Genomic DNA, 11751 nt, shown 5'->3' on the forward strand with positions numbered 1-11751 from the left:
TGAAGCTGGATTGGGGATTAGGAATCCAAGAAAGGGTTGTTGGGGTTATGAAGGATCTCCCAGTCCCTGTGTTGCTTGGGACTGATTTGGGCAAGCTTGTGTCCTACTATGAACCTGCCACGACCGCCTTGTCGCTCACGGAAGGAGACGGACTCTCCACCCACCACCAGGTACTTTATACACTTGGGGGAGCACCAGGGGGAGGTGGGTTGAATGTGCCCAGTTCAAGGGTACCAGGTTCAATAGTGCCTGCTTCAAAGGCACCTGAGTTTGATGTACAGACTGTCTGTTGTGATGATGCTGTAACTGTACCTGAGTTTACTGTACAACCTGTCTGTAATGAAAAAATGTCTATACCTGTCAATGTCATTACTGCATGCAATGATGATTTGAGTAATGTCCGTCTGTGCCATTCTGACAGTGTACCTGTGCTAGCAGTACCGCGCAGCTGCACTGCTCAGAACCCGAGCTCAGAACAGGTGGAGGGGGTTCCGGCCTCCTCCCCCTCCTCTGACCGCAGGGATGAGACCTTTCAGCCGCTGCCCTCGTGTGACATGAGCCAGTTGGCTGAAACTGACAGCGCCGTATTCTCAGCCGCACTACAAAGTGACCCAAGCCTGGAGGTGCTCAGGCAGCAAGCCGCTGAGCCCCTCGCAGACGGGGCCACTTTCAAGGTGTACTGGGAAGGTGGGAGACTGTACAGTGAGTCTGTGCAGCCCCCTACAGGTAGATCCCACGCGAATACCAAATGGCTTGTGGTCCCGAGTTCGTTCAGGGGACATGTGCTGAAATCCGCACATGGTAATCCTCTGACAGGGCACTCAGGGGTCCGCAAGACACTTGCCGGTATTCGGAAACAGTTTTATTGGCCCCGGATGAACAGGGATGTAGCAAACTACTGCAGAGCATGTGCCGTCTGTCAGGAGCTGGGAAGGTCCAGGGATTCCCGCGGGGTTCCCTTAGGTCCACAGCCACTTAGCAGGGGAACCCTGCGTGGGCTGGCTGTTGACCTAACCAACCCACTGCCCGTTGTCAGCAGTCCCGGCAGACACTACGTCCGACTGCAGTGGCGCAAACGCCCTGTCCAGAACGGTCCATGTTGGGTCAACCCTGAGGGTAGCAGACCGCGACCGGTCCAGGGGAACCGAGCCACAGGCTCCAATAGGTTTTCCCGCCGCACCGGCAACCCGAGATCCGTCAGCCAGGTTGGCCGACACGCAGCGGGCAGCCGACCCCAGAACGCCGACGGGCTATCCCGTTGCAACGGGGAACTAGATCAGATATCGCAGGTTAGCGGCAACGACACACATCTTGCTGATGCATGTCTATCTGCCTTCTCCCCAGGGAGGGCTGTCACGGACGGTTGCGGGGCCGCAGGCGCGTCCTGGAACCGCCCGTGAAGAAAAAGCGATCGCACTCGATTCCCTGCATCGATTGCGCTTCAAATCGATACAATCTGGGTTGAGTGTGTAGGGGCAGCTGAAGTCCTTTTCTTAGCAGAGAGAGAGCACCATCCTAAAGGCTGGATGGCTCTTTTGATATGCTAATGAGCCTGGGCCCAGAGAGTCCCTGGCTTCAAGCTGTGCTGATGGCCCATCCATCAGGTATAAGGTGACAAGCACCATGGCAGAAGCAATCTAGTTGGGGGGAAGCCAGACCCACTGGCTCCCTCCCAGCAGGGGAGGTGACACCTAGCTGGCTGCTCCAAACTTCAAAGAGCCTTTGCCTGGGAATAACCTGAGTCTCATAGCATATCCATAACTTCCCAGATCTGTCATATTTCTGGGGTTCCTGAGATGGCAGCTTCGCCAAACGTGGGGGAAGTGTAGCATGAGCCCCGGTGCTGGTTCTGAGGAAGTTTCAGAACATTCTGAGGTAAGGATTGCCAGTTAGGCAGTTTGAAAATGCCCTGATGATACCACAGGGGTCCCACCCCTCATGTCTGGTATCAGGGCGCTGGGTAAATCGAGACAGACCTGAAAATGTTAATAAATCGGCCCTGACCTGTACGGTTCTGTGAGATAGAGCCCATATATGGTTAAGGCATGATTTCTGGCCCCCAGGACAAGGGGAGGACTCATCTCATGTTCTAAGGGGGGGTGTGGGCCCGCCCTCACTCCCTCCTACTGAATCAGGGGCATAAGAATGGCAGAGGACCCAAACTCAGTGTCCTCCACCCTGAAAACACCTTGAACTCATCAGGTGCCAGCTTGAGGATATGCTGGCATCCACCTGGTCTGAACTCTGAACTCTGATTGAAACCCAGAACTCTGTTTTTCCCACAAAAAGGACATCTTTCCAGGAACTAAGTATTTTTCTCCCTTCTTTTATTTTTTATACTGGCTATTACTGTCTTAATAATTGTGATTTTAATAATTGTCGGTATATATTAATTATTTATATTGCGTGAATAAACGACTTTCTCCAAGTCATTCACTGTCCGCTACCCTGCTTATCAGCACACACAGAACTGATCCCGGGTCTCTGAAGATACGCTACTGTTTGTTTGTTGTTGGCTAGACAGAATACCGTGTGTTTAACCGTTTTATTCGCAGGACGAGTCAGTCAGTTAGTGGGCTCCACGGTCCCATGGTAACCGCGGTGGTGGCAGTTTACTCTGAACCAGTGGGTGACGTTGTAATTACCCGTGTCTCACAGGCTCCCTTCTGAGTTGTCTGCGGCTAATTCTTAACGGTTCCTGCGCATTGACTGCGACCAGAGTTCGCACGATCTGTGCGCTGGCACCGTTTAGAGGGCTAAGTGCGGTCAGCCACTAGGGCTCCTGTGACACTCCCTGTCACAGACCGCTAGGCCGGTCTGCGGATGGGGTAAATCGATCAGCGTCAGAAATCCTCTTACACGGTCATTTGTTCATCACGAAGGGTAACCCGCGTTCGCAATTTGATGAACTGACTCGCGAAGGGAGCGTTCTGATACCAACCGAATCACTCCACACACATATACAATTCAAAGATCTGCCACCAAGCGAGTTACACAGCCCGCTACTGTAATTTTACTAGGACTTCGAGAACGCTCTATTAACCCTTAGCAGTATGCCGGAACCTGGGTCAGATCGTTATATCTGGGCCGGGTTCTCGCATACGGGTTATAAATGTATACTCCTATTAACACAGGGTAGCGAGTTCAGGAGAATAGGTACGATTGTGTATGTTCAGCAACAGGTCATAACCGCTAAACGATTTTTAAACGTTTAATAACACAAATGCATTACATACAGTTATATACACCTATTAACATATAAAACACAGAGCTTAAAAATAAAAGGAATAAAATCAGAAAGTTCTTACTTAGCTAGCTGAGCAGTCCATTTGAAGCATGAAGAAAATAGTCCAGTTTAAACGTAGGCATTCAGGTTAAAGTCCGTTGTACACAACATGTGCCCGGTTCTCCGTGAGCACATGTCTGGACTTCCCTCATAGATGGAAATTGAAGAACTGGGTGGAGTTCCTTGCAAACGCTTTTTACTGACCAGAGTTTTGGGGCGGTCACTACCTGGAAGGTAGGTGTGTTTGAGGCAGGGTTACCTCCTGGCAGTCAGGTTACCACCCACAGACTTGGAGCAAGGAATGTACCAATTATTTATAATTTGTGTAATTCCGCCCCAGATGGGTGCAACGCAAATCCGAGACCATATTCATAAGCAGCACGCGACTCTGTATTAAATGAGACTATACACGCCTGGTCTGTCGAATTTGCTCTACGCAGGCCGGATAAAGTGGTCTCTCTATTGTTTCCTGATAGCTAGAGAATGATAATTCATGTGAATTATAGACCTGTTTCCTAGGTATCAGGAAATGTAATTTTGGTCTTGCTGTGCCAAACCTATTTTGAATTATTAATAAGTTAACGTTCCCTTTGTGTGAAGCTATACGCTTGGAGGGAAATTTTGAATCTCAACCAGTTTGAGCTGGGTTTCCTTTTGGGGAAAGATGAGCTATGTACCAAATGGCTTCTCGGCAGGGGAGCTAGCCACGTGTGAATTCTTTCCTGACCTGAACAGGATGTAGGGGAGGGCTGCCCTCTCTCAGTAAGAGAGAGGGAAATTGACATCTATTGTGCATTTACCCAAGACTGACAGGAACTGTGCACGACCATGTGAAAGTCGATGGCGCTAGCGCACGACTTTTCCGTAATGTTCGTCACATCTCCCCCTACCAGACGGACGCACAGAGTGGGTCTGCCAGACCCGCTCTACGCGCCGCTTAGCTACGGACCGGGTTCTCGACTTCTTATCTGACTGCCCGACAACTCACCAGAAGCATAAGGCCTCATGGTCCGGTGTGTCCCAGTGTCCGCTTTGCGGACGGTGCGATGCACACCAACAGGCTTACCTCTAAAGGCCTGGCTGGGTTTGCATAGCGCTTCCTGTAAGGGAGAGAGTCGCTGGCTGACATCCGGGTCACTTCCTGACTCTCGGGTGTCAGCCTGCGAATCTGGAAGCAGCGTGGCATACCCCTGCTCTAACTGACTACACCTTGGCACAACATTTTGGTCAGCACAACCTAGGTGGACATTAGAGCACATTTTAAAAAACGAATCAGCCTTCACCTGGGTGGCTAGGCTTGCCCCTTCTCCAGGAAGGATAGAGGGTGGACCTCTGGGCAGTTTTGCACTAGGTTGCTTCTGCAAGGGGAAGACATGCAAGAGTTAGACAGGGAAGGTGCGGCCTGTCTCCACCAGCTGTTTGTTAACAGCAGACAATGGTGGAGCACTCTGGCTGTCTATGCAGGAGGGGAGGTCTAGGCCCCCAGCTGCCTGCTCTGACACCTGGCCTGCTTCCACTGCCCTGCACGGATATGACCCAGACAAAACAAGACTGTTACTTCTTAGATTAGAGACTGTCACATTTAAACATACATCATTTTTAGTAATAGGAGATTCAGCATGAAATCTATTAGCAACATCTGGTACAACATTAACATCACAGTTACGTTCATTTTTCACATCATGTACACAGGTATCTGGAACAACAGTGACAGGTTTAGAATCAGACAAACCTTGATTAGACAGCTGTCCATTAGAAACAGGTACCGCTTCCTTGCCTCCTTCCCTAGGAGGGCTAGGTACCATTACCCTGGCTGCCTCCCTCTGTCCCACCCCAAGCTTGTACAGTACCTGAGTGGGTCCAGACTGGCAATCCGGGGTGTTGATCACAGGTTCATAAAAGGATCGTAGGGTGCCAAGATCGGTGCCCAACAGCACAGGCACTGGGATGTCATCTGTCACCCCCACAACTTTTGACTGGCGGCCCCTCCCCCAATCGAGAACAACACGAGCTTTGGCGATGCGTGCGTGTGTGCCACCAACTCCCAAAAGTGTGACACGCTCATTAGGCAGGAAATTCTCCCTGGCTACAAGATGAGAGCGAACCAAGGTAAGCTCTGCGCCTGTGTCGCGGAAACCAACAGCGATCTGGTCGTTAACTTCCACGACTTGATGATTTCCGGAAAGTCGAGGATTTGCTGCTCCCATGACGAGGTAGGCGTGTGCAGTAGAGGATGCGCTAGCCACTTCTGCGCTAGGCTCGGGAGACGGCGTCCTCACCTCGGGGCAGGCAGACTTGAGGTGTCCTCGCTGTCCACAGTGGTAACACTTCGGAACATATGTGGAATCAGGCGGATGAGTAGCAGGTGCAGCAACCGGCCTCTGTGGCTGTGGGACCCGATTCCCACGGTTAGCAGGGGGAGGAGAGCTGGGTTGAACAAGTCGATATGGCAAAGGGAGCCTCTCAAATGAGGCTCCCTTTGCCATATCGACTTGTTCATTTGGCACTTTTATTGGCCTGATGAAGCGGGCTTGGACCCGCGAAACGCGTTGCCTGTGCTAAATAAAAATCTTTTGTCATATACAAGGATTTCGTTATTGAGGTAAGCCACCTCATATTATTTCCTCGATTTTAAGCTGTTTTTAGATGCTTTTATTTCAACCAGGGCGCCTCTTTACCTTCAATTGTGCATTTCAAGGTCATGTCTGCGTGCGGCTGCTCTCTCCTCTCTTTCCGCTTCTCTCTCAGCAAGCCACCGGCGCTCTGCCGCTTCCCTTTCTGCCTTCTCCCGGCGTTCTGAGGATTCCCGTTCAGCCTGGCGTTCTGCACGGTCAGCATTTTCTCTGACAATCTGCATGTACAGCTCAGGATTTGTATCCGCCAGTCTTTGTAAAGCATGCTGCATTCCAGCCTCAGGAACACAGGAACGGTTGGCATGGGCGGGCTCCTGCCGGCCACCATGCTCCTCAGCAGTTACAGCGACCGGTTCAGACGCGGTACCGTTTTCCTCTGGGTCTGGAAGTGGGTTGCTTTGCTCCAACCGCTCACTTTCCTCTGCCCCAGTTACAGCACCGTCTGAACCAGGAGTGTGCTCTCCCAGCATCTGCTCCAGCTGGGTATTCAGTCGCAACAAGTCCTCGATCAATTGCGATTTCTTTTTTCTATATGTCATAATGCCTTTTTCCTCACACAAGTTTACTAGGTCTGCCACTGACATTTTCTTGTATCTTGCTGCAGCCATTTTTGCCAAATAAAAGATAGGATAGCAAAAGAGATTGGGGGGGAACTCTGTGCTACACGTTTAGTCTATATAAATGGTAATGCACCGGTTATCGACCACAGATTTTTGATCTGTTCTGGCAGGTTAATCAAATAACGTTGCCGTTAATGTTCTGAACATACACAAATCCCAATAAGCTGCCAAACAAATGTCACAGACCGCTAGGCCGGTCTGCGGATGGGGTAAATCGATCAGCGTCAGAAATCCTCTTACACGGTCATTTGTTCATCACGAAGGGTAACCCGCGTTCGCAATTTGATGAACTGACTCGCGAAGGGAGCGTTCTGATACCAACTGAATCACTCCACACACATATACAATTCAAAGATCTGCCACCAAGCGAGTTACACAGCCCGCTACTGTAATTTTACTAGGACTTCGAGAACGCTCTATTAACCCTTAGCAGTATGCCGGAACCTGGGTCAGATCGTTATATCTGGGCCGGGTTCTCGCATACGGGGTATAAATGTATACTCCTATTAACACAGGGTAGCGAGTTCAGGAGAATAGGTACGATTGTGTATGTTCAGCAACAGGTCATAACCGCTAAACGATTTTTAAACGTTTAATAACACAAATGCATTACATACAGTTATATACACCTATTAACATATAAAACACAGAGCTTAAAAATAAAAGGAATAAAATCAGAAAGTTCTTACTTAGCTAGCTGAGCAGTCCATTTGAAGCATGAAGAAAATAGTCCAGTTTAAACGTAGGCATTCAGGTTAAAGTCCGTTGTACACAACATGTGCCCGGTTCTCCGTGAGCACATGTCTGGACTTCCCTCATAGATGGAAATTGAAGAACTGGGTGGAGTTCCTTGCAAACGCTTTTTACTGACCAGAGTTTTGGGGCGGTCACTACCTGGAAGGTAGGTGTGTTTGAGGCAGGGTTACCTCCTGGCAGTCAGGTTACCACCCACAGACTTGGAGCAAGGAATGTACCAATTATTAATAATTTGTGTAATTCCGCCCCAGATGGGTGCAACACAAATCCGAGACCATATTCATAAGCAGCACGCGACTCTGTATTAAATGAGACTATACACGCCTGGTCTGTCGAATTTGCTCTACGCAGGCCGGATAAAGTGGTCTCTCTATTGTTTCCTGATAGCTAGAGAATGATAATTCATGTGAATTATAGACCTGTTTCCTAGGTATCAGGAAATGTAATTTTGGTCTTGCTGTGCCAAACCTATTTTGAATTATTAATAAGTTAACGTTCCCTTTGTGTGAAGCTATACGCTTGGAGGGAAATTTTGAATCTCAACCAGTTTGAGCTGGGTTTCCTTTTGGGGAAAGATGAGCTATGTACCAAATGGCTTCTCGGCAGGGGAGCTAGCCACGTGTGAATTCTTTCCTGACCTGAACAGGATGTGGGGGAGGGCTGCCCTCTCTCAGTAAGAGAGAGGGAAATCGACATCTATTGTGCATTTACCCAAGACTGACAGGAACTGTGCATGACCATGCGAAAGTCGATGGCGCTAGCGCACGACTTTTCCGTAATGTTCGTCACACTCCCCTTGTCCAATCTCAGTTGCACAGGATCTTTTAGCCTCTCCCTGACAAAATATGCCCCCAACTGTCCTGATTGGACCTCTTCCCCCCTTATGTCCTGAGGCACAATATGTACCTGAGGTCGGGAAGACTGTACTCTCTGCAATCTTTCAATTAAGAGTCTCTCTTCACTTACCCAACTAGCATGAGGATAAGTGGCTGCATATGGACTGTGTAATATCGTCCCCTGTGGTGACCCGTGTGATGTGAATGGGGTTCCCTGTGCTGGCTTTCCCTCCCCCGGGACCGCTCTCCCTACCCTCTTTGTCACCTGGAAATGTGGCTTGATCTCGATTTTTACTTCTTGTTTCGAGAACCACCCACCCTCGGCTTTCCAGCCTTTATGTGTGTATAGTTGTTTCAGAGGCACTCTCTGTTGGTAGCTCCAGAGTGTGATGTTGTCCCCTGCGTCTCTCTGGTAGGAGAATTGACGCCTCCTGCTCGTTCCTCTCCAATCTGGAACCGTCCCACTCTGCATAACCAAGACAAGGTACCCCTGAATCACACACTCCACCTTTTGCATGTACCCATTGTACTGCAATGTACCTTTTAACAACTCTTTGGATCGGTGCATCGATTCTGGGAGTGTGGCATTCAATAGCAGATTTACACTGCCATTCAATTCCCACTGCCCGCACACCTGACCCTTCAGACCTTTCACCCACATTGTGCCATGAAATTTGATTTCTCCTGGCACAAGTGCTCTTTTCCTCCGTCCCTGCATGGTCCATCTGTGCCAAGCGGAGGGAGGTGTGAAAGGATTAGTACCTTTGTCACCAAACATTAACATGCTTGGGCCTTGCATTCTCATTAACCCCTTATTATACATGAGAATGTCCTCTCTTCGTTCTCCTAGGACGAAACGGCAACCTAGGATCACCATCAGCACGGTACTCTTCATTATAAAAGCACCACCTTGGGAAAGAAAAACATTAGCAATTTGCACTATGCTTTGCTCAGTCAGTTTCTTTAGACGTTTTCCGATCTCAGGAATCTCGTGTTTTAGTCTCTTTCCAATTTCATGAATCTCTTGTTTTAGTCTCTTTCCAATTTCAGGAATCTCGCTGTTCTCCAAACTCAGATTGGCATCTGGAACCTTTCGCTTATCCGACTGACATCTCCATCTTTGCTGCCAGCACTGCAGCTGTCTCGAGTCCATATTGCCAAACTCCTGAAATCGAAATACAAACAAATCAATTCTTATTAATGATTTGGGATTCGCCCTGCGGCTTGTACTCGGTACACTTTAACTTGATCAATATATGCCGTAATTGATCTCGTTGCTTTATGGTTCTCATGAACTCTGTTTACTCTTTTTGGTAGATTGGAGTTAAACTTCACCCCCCTACCTCAGTACTATCCTCAGTACTTACCTGTTTAAAATATGCTCCCGCGGACTTCACCTCTGGAAGCTCTCACCTCATTGCAGCTCCCTCCACATCCCCCCCTATCTGTCCATGCGCGGCCGTTGCATGCACAGATTACGGATGCCACACCTGTTGCTGCTTTGCAGGTGAGCCTGCAATGCTCTTACTCATTTTCGCATTTACTTATCTCGAACTTCCTCGCGATACCAGCTCTGCTAGAAGTTCTGTGTGTTGTACCCTCTGATCAATGTTTGCTGTGCCACTACCCCCAGACTTCACAAAAAAAATGGCTGCCTCCCTGTAGGAAGGAGCACTTTGCACTTAAACTACACAGGGTGCAGGGCTAAGCATACCAGCGTCACATGCCTGTATGCAGATCCCTGAATGCCCACGTGGTAGGTAGTCATATGGCCAACACCGTACTGATACACTGTCACTCTGTACATGGCAATTCTTTCATTTGTATAATTGCCCCATGAACTGCTGTCAGTTCTTGTCCTTTGTGCTACACTTGATAGGAGCTGGAAAAAACATATTTGACCAATCAGTGGACGGAAAAAACGCACAAAAAAACAGCCCCAGCCCAGCACAGACCTCTTAGTCAAGCTCTGGCCCTGTCCACGACAAAAACCGGAAAAAACGATACCGCTCTGCAGCAGCGGCGACGGAAACCCGGATTGGTCAACTCCCTTTTTTCCACCTCCGGCACCCCCCTGATGCACTGCCCCCCCCCTTTCCTCTATTGGGAACTCATGCTGCATCACCCATTAAGGTGCCCCACTTACAGGAATAAACCCATAAGCACCTCAGCACAGACCCTTTCCTGATCTGCACTGCTACGTGTCTCCCTGCAGCTAGCTGGGAAACACTTCCTATCCGTGACCAAGCTTGGTGCACGTATCCTGGCATTCCTTTCCCTGGACTCAGGCTATGGAGAAATATTCGGGATCCGAGATACTCAGTAGAATGTCTCATTATTTCTACCCCCTCTTCCTATCAGCTGCTCTGCCCTGAGCCGCGAGCACAGCCTGACGTGACGTGGATCCCCCAGCCCCTCCTCCCCCCCTGCCATGACGTGTGGGAGCCATGACTCTTGGGGGCGGGCCCTCCCGGGCCCTCCCCTATGCCGCCATTTTAAGTCCTGGACTGCCAGCTAAGATGGCTGCTATCAATCTCCCGTAGCAACCACTTAATCCTATAAACATTAGGAGAAAAGAACATTTTCAAACAGAACAAACATTTTATGCATAATTACACAGCATCAATACACAGTGCAGAACATCAGCATTCCGTCACATACCCTCACGAATGCCTGCAAACCTGAGAAAAACAAACCTCACGTCTCAGCTGTAATCCGAACTGCAATCAGACATAAGGATCCCCAGAGACGTAGGAACCTCTCTCACTCTATCACAGACATAACTCAGAACCGCCCGAACACGCTATACAACATACAACCTATGCAGACATTTAAAAACATGTTAGCAGCACTGACTGGAACGAGAGAAGCTTATCTATCTCTCTACGCTTTCCACTACGGACAGAGAGGAAAAAAACACACTGATCGGGATCGGGAAAAAACGCCAGCTCACCGAATAAAAAAACGTACTTCTAAGTTTTACAACTGTCTCCCTTTCCTTTCTTCTCTCCCATCCCTCCACTACTAACAGACTGACACACAGCTGGCTTCTCTCTGCCGCGGGGGACCCCCCCCCTGCCACATCTGGCATCCTTCCCAGTCTCAGTAGAGAAGGGGAGAGAAGAGAAAAAAAAAACCCAATTGACATCTTACCAGCAAAAAAAACATGCCTGAGACAAATGCAGAGATAACCACGATACAAACTGTAACCTACATTAAAGCCAGTACCATGTACTTACAACGGAGCTGCTCCTATCCTCACCCCTCCCACCACGCACGGGAGAGATGAGAAGCCCGCAGCCTCCAGCAACTAAAGAAATACGCAGACTCCAGACTGCAATTAACACAAAACTCAGAACACATTATCCTCTCCTCGTACAATAAAGATAATGCAATATAACAACGTAAATCATACATGCCTGATCTGCGGACTCTTCGCAATTCATCAGCATTCCGCAACTTTTCTCCCGCGAAACTTCTGTGGACTCCGGAACGTCAGGGGGGGCACCCACCTTCCCCCACAGCGGATCGATCTCTAGCGGCAGTTGCGAGCAGCCGTAGCCTCGGAGGGTTCCTTCCGACCCAGGTTTAGGCTTGTAACTGTGTGCACATGCAGTTAC

Source organism: Hyperolius riggenbachi, chromosome 3 (genome assembly GCF_040937935.1).
Source record: "Hyperolius riggenbachi isolate aHypRig1 chromosome 3, aHypRig1.pri, whole genome shotgun sequence".
Lineage (NCBI taxonomy): Eukaryota > Metazoa > Chordata > Amphibia > Anura > Hyperoliidae > Hyperolius > Hyperolius riggenbachi.